The sequence below is a fragment of the Heterodontus francisci genome, unplaced genomic scaffold (genome assembly GCF_036365525.1).
Source record: "Heterodontus francisci isolate sHetFra1 unplaced genomic scaffold, sHetFra1.hap1 HAP1_SCAFFOLD_313, whole genome shotgun sequence".
NCBI lineage: Eukaryota > Metazoa > Chordata > Chondrichthyes > Heterodontiformes > Heterodontidae > Heterodontus > Heterodontus francisci.
The window spans coordinates 1,936,717-1,943,922 of NW_027141364.1; the positions used below are offsets into that span (position 1 = coordinate 1,936,717).

The window sequence follows — 7,206 nt, forward strand, 5'->3', positions numbered from 1 at the left end:
TCAGATGGATATTGGGCATATCCTGGCAGGACAGAGTGCCGAATGCGGAAGTCCACCGGCATGCAGGGATCTGCAGCATGTTTGCCCTCTTCAGTCAACGGTGACTCTGTTGACTGGGTTATGTGTGCTGAATGGATGACGGTTGCTTTGCCAAAGACATGCTCTTTGGTGAGCTTGCTATCAGCACGAGACCAACAGGTCACCCACGTCTGTGACACAAGGACATCTGCAAAGCGAGATCTCAAGCTGACTGGGATTGGAGTCAATGCATGGGAAGTACTTCCTGCTGACTGGAATTCCTGGAGAAAGGCATTCAGGAAGACCATGTGAAAAGCAGAGGACAAAAGAAATGACCAGATGGTGGGAAAGAGAGCTCAGAGGAAGGAAAAATTATCAGTCGACCTCGGGCCAATGATATTCATCTGTACCAGCTGCGGAAGGGATCGTCACTCACGAGTCATCCTCTGCAGCCACAACAAACGATGTTTAATACAGAAGTGACGCACACCCCGGGTGTAGCCCATCGTTCCGAGACGGACGGTTGCCTATTCCAATTACAACTACAGCTACAACTACAAGAGCGAGTCAGAGGCTGGGAACTCTGCCGTGACGAACTCAGCTCTTGACCCGCCAAAGCCTGCCCACTATCTACAAGGCCTTACTCTGATTTCAATTGCACACGCATTTGTGATCTGGCTCTGTAGCTTAGTTGGTTAAAGTGCCTGTCTAGTAAATAGGAGATCCTGGGTTCAACTCCCAGCAGAGCCTTGTTTCGCAGTCACAGCATGCTTGAAAAGTTTCATTATCAACATTGACATTTGTGTCTTGTGAACTTTAATTTAAAATACATGATGAATTTCAAACGCCTAAAAAAACAGCCTTTGTGAAGGATATCAGTTTGGAATGGCTGTTCCTCCTTGGACAGAATTTCAGTGCTGATCCATCAAATGTAACTTGTTTGACATAAATTTGTTCACAGTGACATTCAACCTGGAAAACAGCTTGATATTAATCTCACTGAAGGAGAGTGTTTGTGTCATTATGTGTTGCTTTTAAGCGAGTCTGGGACATGACGCAAGTGGGAGGGTTTATCTGAGGTTTGGAATATTGGTCAGTCAGGAACAAGAAAAATCAAAGGAACCAAATAAGAAAACCTATGTCTCATGTGGTTACCGAGAAACGGTGAGAAGATATTAAACTTTGTTGTATTTCATACAACTGTGTGAACTTTGATCTTTGCGGCCTTTTATAAACAGTATTTGAAGTGTCTCAGTAAAAATGTTCAGTGGTGATGAGAGTGGGGTCTGGGTGAGCAGCTGCTTAATGTGACAGGATCAGGACTGGATGCAGGAAGTTCTCTGACAGTCTCTCTCTGATGGGTTGAGTTGATTTTCAACTGGCAGCTGTTGCTGTTTTGATAATTCAAGTTCCCTCCACCGATTTTTTTGGACAGACAGTGCAGTATGAGGATGTAAAGGGTTAATGCTGAAGACAGTGGGATTAACCCCTCCCACAATCAGAGTGATGATGCAACAGTCACATGAGATGAGGTTTGGGAGAAGAGAGAGCAGCACCAAGGATGCTAGTTTAGGAGGCTTGATGAGTGTGTACATAGTATTGTGTAAATTAGACAAGAGTTCTTCGTTCTTTCAGCAGGAAATGTGTCCAGAAAATATCGCGAAACTCACAATTTTATTATTCAGGAGTTGGAACACAGGGATATTAACTCCAAATGACAGTAGTGGTTTCATTTAACAAAATAAAAGTAGAGAATAATATTGCTCATTGATTGAAATCCCCCAGTGAGGAGACAGTTAAACAGGTGATCTGTTTGGGCATCCTTCCATCCAAGGTTTCGGCAGCTTTTAATGTCCCTTTTTGGTGAAATTCTCTGCTTTTTGCATCTTTTTTTAATCCACCTTTGATGGACCAGTGAAAAAACTGAAAAAAGTGAACAGATCCATCCTTTCTTTTCTTCCTTCTTCCCATCAGTTTCTCTTTTCTGTCCCAATTTAATCTTCTGTTTTATCCATTCCAATCATAATTCAACATTCCAATCAAATCTATTTGTTATTCCACAGTGTCTCTCCGTGTGTTTTATTCTGTTGTATTTTCTCACAGTCTGTTTGATGATCAATTTTACATCTCACTCTCTGTTCTGGTGAAGATCAGAAGCAGTGATATCTGTTTACAACACCCGACAAGTCAGCCTGAGGCTGTGTCTCATCGATAATGTGGAGTTAGAAACATAGGAACATAGGAGCAGGAGTCGGCCATTCAGCCCATCGAGCCTACCCCACCATTCAATATGATCATGGCTGATCATCCACTTCAATGCCCTTTTCACCGCACTTTCCTCATATTCCCTTATGTCATTTGTATTTAGAAATCTATCAATCTCTGCTTTAAACATACTCAATGACTGAGCTTCCACAGCCCTCTGGGTTAGAGAATTCCAAGATTCACAACCCTCTGAGTAACAACATTTCTCCTCATCTCTGTACTAAGTGGCTTGCCCCTTATTTTGAAATTGTGTCCCCTGGTTCTCGACTCCCCAACCAGGGGAAACATCTTAGCTGCATCTACCCTGACTGTCCTTTAAATATTTTGTAGGTTTCAATGAGATCACCTCTCATTCTTCAAAACTCTAGAGAATACAGCCCCAGTTTCCCCAGTCTCTCTTCATAGGACAGTCCCACCATCCCAGGAACAAGTCTGATGAACCTTCTTTGCACTCCATCTATGGCAATAATATCCTTCCGAAGGTAAGGGGAGCAAAGCTGCACACAGTACTCCAAGTGCAGTCTAACCAAGGTTCGATACAATTGAAGCAAGAATTCACTACTCCTGCACTCAAATCCTCTTGCGAGAAAGCCTACCATACTATTAGCCTTCCTAATTGCTTGCTGCACCTCCATGTTAGCTAGCAGTGATTTATTGACATGGATACCAGGTCACCGTAAAATTCTATACCTCAGTTAATAAAGGAAAGGATTCCATATACCTGCTGAACCAGCTTATTTACCTGTACTGCTACTTCAGGGATCTGTGGACATTCACTCCAACGTGACTCACTTCCTCTACACCATTCAGTGTTCTCCCATTAATTGTGTCTTCCTTTGCTTTTTTTGACACCTGCTCTCGCTGTTCCCTGCTCTCCGAGTGAACTCTTGCTCCCTCTCTCTCCTGGGCTCTTTACGCTCCACTTCGCTTTCACTGTTTCCCGCTCTCTTCATGTATCAATATTTGTTTGCCTTGCGTTTAATTTAAAATATGGATCAACTGTATTTTACAGTTGTAGGTTTTATTTGGTAGTCCTGTTCCAGTTGTGGATTGGTATTCAATATTCAGCTCTGTGAAAACGATTGTGAATGAAAATATGACTTTCAATCTTCTACATGGGCTGGTCTGCAAGCTCCAAGTCCTTCACTTTGTAGTAATGGAATTGATACTGTATCTTTCAGTCTTAATCTCTGTGGCATTTATGAACTGTTATGTAATGCATAACTTGGTCTAACGTCTGATGTACATTATTGGGATTCATAGGATCATAGGAAATAGGGGCATTAGGCCATTCAGCCCATCGAGCCTGCTCCAACATTCAAACAGATCGTGACTGATCATCTACCTCTACGCCATTTTTCCCTGCTATCTCCATATCCCTTGATCTTGTTAGTAGTTAGAAATCTATCGATTTATGTCTTGAATATGTTCAATGATTTAGGCTCCACAGCCCTCGGGGATAAAGAATTCCACAGATTTCTCACCCTCTGAGTAAAGAAATTCCTGCTCATCTCAGTCTCAAATGGCCTGTCCTTATTCTGAGACTGTGTCCCCTTGTTCTAGACTCACGAGACAGAGGAAACATCCTATCCATATCTACCCTGTGACACCCTGTAAGAACTTTGTCTGTTTCAATGAGATCACCTGTCATTCTTCAAAACTCTAGAGAGCAGCCCAGTTTCTGCAGTCTCTCATCATCAGACAATCCCACCATCCAAGGGGATGAGACCGGTGAATCTCTGTTGCACTCCCTATGTGACAAGTCTATCCTTCCTTAGATAAGGAAACCAAAATTGTACAGAATACTCCAGGTGTGGTCTCATCCAGACTTCATACATTTTTACTCATGTACTCAAATACACTTTCAATGAAGCCAACATACCATTTGCCTTCCTAATTGCTTGCTGCACCTGCATACTAGCTTTTAGTGTATCATGAACAAGGACACCCAGGTGCCTTTGGACATCGACACTTCCCAGCCTCTCACCATTTAAGAAATATTCTGTCTTTCTGTTTATTCTACCAAAGTGGAGAACGTCACACTTATTTACATTATATTCCATCTGCCATGTTCTTGCCCATTCATTTAACCTGTCCAAATCCCCTTGAAGCCTCCTTGCATTCATTCTGTACCTTTCAATTCAGTAAATTTTGTCTGTTCTATTTCAGATTTTATATTTAAAATGTCACCATGGTGACAGAAGTTATTTAGATCTGATGCTGGGCTTGTTTCTGGACTGTGATTGATGTATCAACCTTTCAGTTGTACTGAATTGGAGTGAAATAGAAACAACTTCTGTCTCTCCTGCTGTTGTTTGACTGTTGGATTGAAAATGTGTCTCTTGACTTTGGCATCAGTGTCTGACTACTTCTTTTATTTGTTCCAGTGGAACTGATGAGCTGGCAGTATCTCTGTGCTTTGGGAGTGATCCTGTACCGACTGTGTGTTGGAACGAGATCACTGCACTCTTCCTTGTGTCCAAGAATCACCACATCCATTCAGGTTCCTTCGTGTATTTTACTGCAGGAATGAAAGAACTGGTGAGATAGAAGATACAAAAGCGGTCAATTTAATCGTCCCAATAATAATCATGATGAACAATCACAAAATGAAAACCAGGAACACAAACAGTGTCAGTGTCTGACCCCACTGCAGTACAGCAGCATTCAGCTTCTGTTTACCAGGTGTTTGCAGTGGTTTTACAACAAGTTTGTGACATTCAGAAACAACACAAGCCCTGCACTGCTCAATGACTGGGACTGTCCGAAAGAGCAGTGACCTTTACACAGTCACATTTCTATTTCAACGGAAAACAAGCAGCCACTATTTAAAATGTGCCTTTCACACTTCTCACCTGGTGTTAACAATAAATGTTCTTTGTCTAACTGTCCACATCGTTATTTTGCGGCTATTTTTCCCCCACTGTTCACGATCCAACAAACAGTGAGAGACTGGAACTAAAGCAGGAAAATTCCCTCTCCTTTGGGTGGTGAAATTGTCAGTGATTTTCAATAGTGATTTCTTCCCATTGTGTCTCCCTGAGCCTGTACAGACACTGTCCGAGAATGAACTCTCCCTTCCCCGTGTCCCCGGCTCACTCCATGTTCCGGGAGCAGCTCCTGCTCCACAGTGTCTGTTACAAAAACTCCCCGACTCCCCCTCAACTTCCCACCACTCAATGCTAATCTCTGAGCACATCTGCGGACACGCTCCCAAAGCAGTGGCTGCTGGAAGCAGATGCTGTTTGTTCCCTTCCCCCGGGCCCGGGAAGTCTCCATTAGCAGCTGATTTAAAGCATCTTCCCCTGATTGAGTGAATGGCCTCACAGACTGGGTTGATGAAAGGATGCGCATGCGCTCTACTCCTGATTGTGACGTCTCACTGGCGGCGAGGCTGCATCGCGCGTGCGCAGATATTTGCAGCAATTCTGCATTCAAACATCAATGGGAACTTTCCCCATTTCACCCTCATCAAAGTCCCAAAGAAAGTGAAGAGGGGCTTGGACTGGGGGGAGGGAGGGGCGGGGTAGGGGGAACCTAGAACCCAGAAAGCTGCCCACTTGCCCCATTTAGATGCTCAATTTGCGGTCATTCCCTGCAGGGGGTTTGTTATTATTGAGCCCCTCCTGGTAAAACAATCCAATAGAAAGAGGGGAGAAAGGAGGGAGCTGGTGTGTTTGCTGGGACCTTGCAGAATTCATTTCAGCAGCAAAAGTCCCGGGTTATATTAACCCGAGTGAAACACGCTCTCAGTGAGAGGAAAACCGAACGGCCCTTTTCATCTTTTCATTGGAAACAAAGTAGAGCCGGAAGTGCGGCGAGCAGAGCAGACACACAAGCTCAATGACAGGAGAGCTCGGCCGTCCCTGAGTTTCAGCTCCCAGCTCTTACATTTCCTCATCCACACTGTCTTTACTGTGGATGTTCAGGGGTTCCTTGTCGGATCTGAGGACTGCATCTATTAAACATTCTGAATCAGCAGATCCACACACTCTCTGTTATCAAGATTTATGGGCAGGAATGTTTCAAAACTTTGTCTATTAAATCATTGTATTATTCACAGAACTAATGAGGCAATCGGTTCATTATTCAGGGCTTGAACTTGGTTTGGGTGGACCGAAAACTGAGAGGTTCAGCACCTTTCCACTTCTTCACTAACATTACTCATTTTTTTGATGAAGTAATAGAAAAGGTTGATGAAGGGAAAGCAATGGATGTTGTCTATATGGATTTTAAGAAAGCGTTTGACAAACGACCACATAAAAGACTGGGTAACAAAACTGATGTTCCTGAAATAGGAGGGTCAGTATCTGCTTCGATTCAAAAATGGATGAAATATCAAGAAAAGCGAGTTGTGATATTTGGTTGTTTTTCAGAATGGAAGATGGTGAACAGTGATGTCCACAAGTGTCAGTGTCAGGACCACCATATATAGAAATGACTTGAATATTAGAATCACAGAATCACAGAATTGTTATTGCACAGAAGGAGGCCATTTGGCCCATCGTGTCTGCACTGACTCTCCAAATGAGCAATTCACCTCATGTCACTTCCCCGTCTTCTCCCCATAATCCTGCACATTCTTCCTTTTCAGATAACAGTCTAATTCCCCTATGAATGCTTCAATTAAACCTGCCTCCATCACATTCTCAGGCAGTTCATACTTTAACCACTCGCTGTGTGAAAAGGTTTTTTCCTCATGTCGCTTTTGCTTCTTTTACCAATTACTTTAAATCTGAGCTCTCTCATTCCCGATCCTTTTACAAGTGGGAACAGTTTCTCCCCATCCACTCTGTCCACACCCCTCATCATTTTGAATACCACTAAAAAATCACCTCTGAGCCTTCTTTTCTCCAAGGGAAACAGTCCTAACCTCTCCAATCTATCTTCATAACTGAAGTTCCTCATCCCTGGAACCATTCT

General features: G+C 43.2%; 1 non-coding gene across 1 annotated transcript; it reads left to right on the forward strand.

Annotated features, from left to right (window-relative positions):
• The first annotated feature begins 694 nt into the window (after nt 1-694).
• On the forward strand, nt 695-768 carry trnat-agu (transfer RNA threonine (anticodon AGU)). Its single transcript has one exon. It is a non-coding gene; the product is annotated as a tRNA-Thr (tRNA).
• The last annotated feature ends 6,438 nt before the right edge of the window (nt 769-7,206 follow it).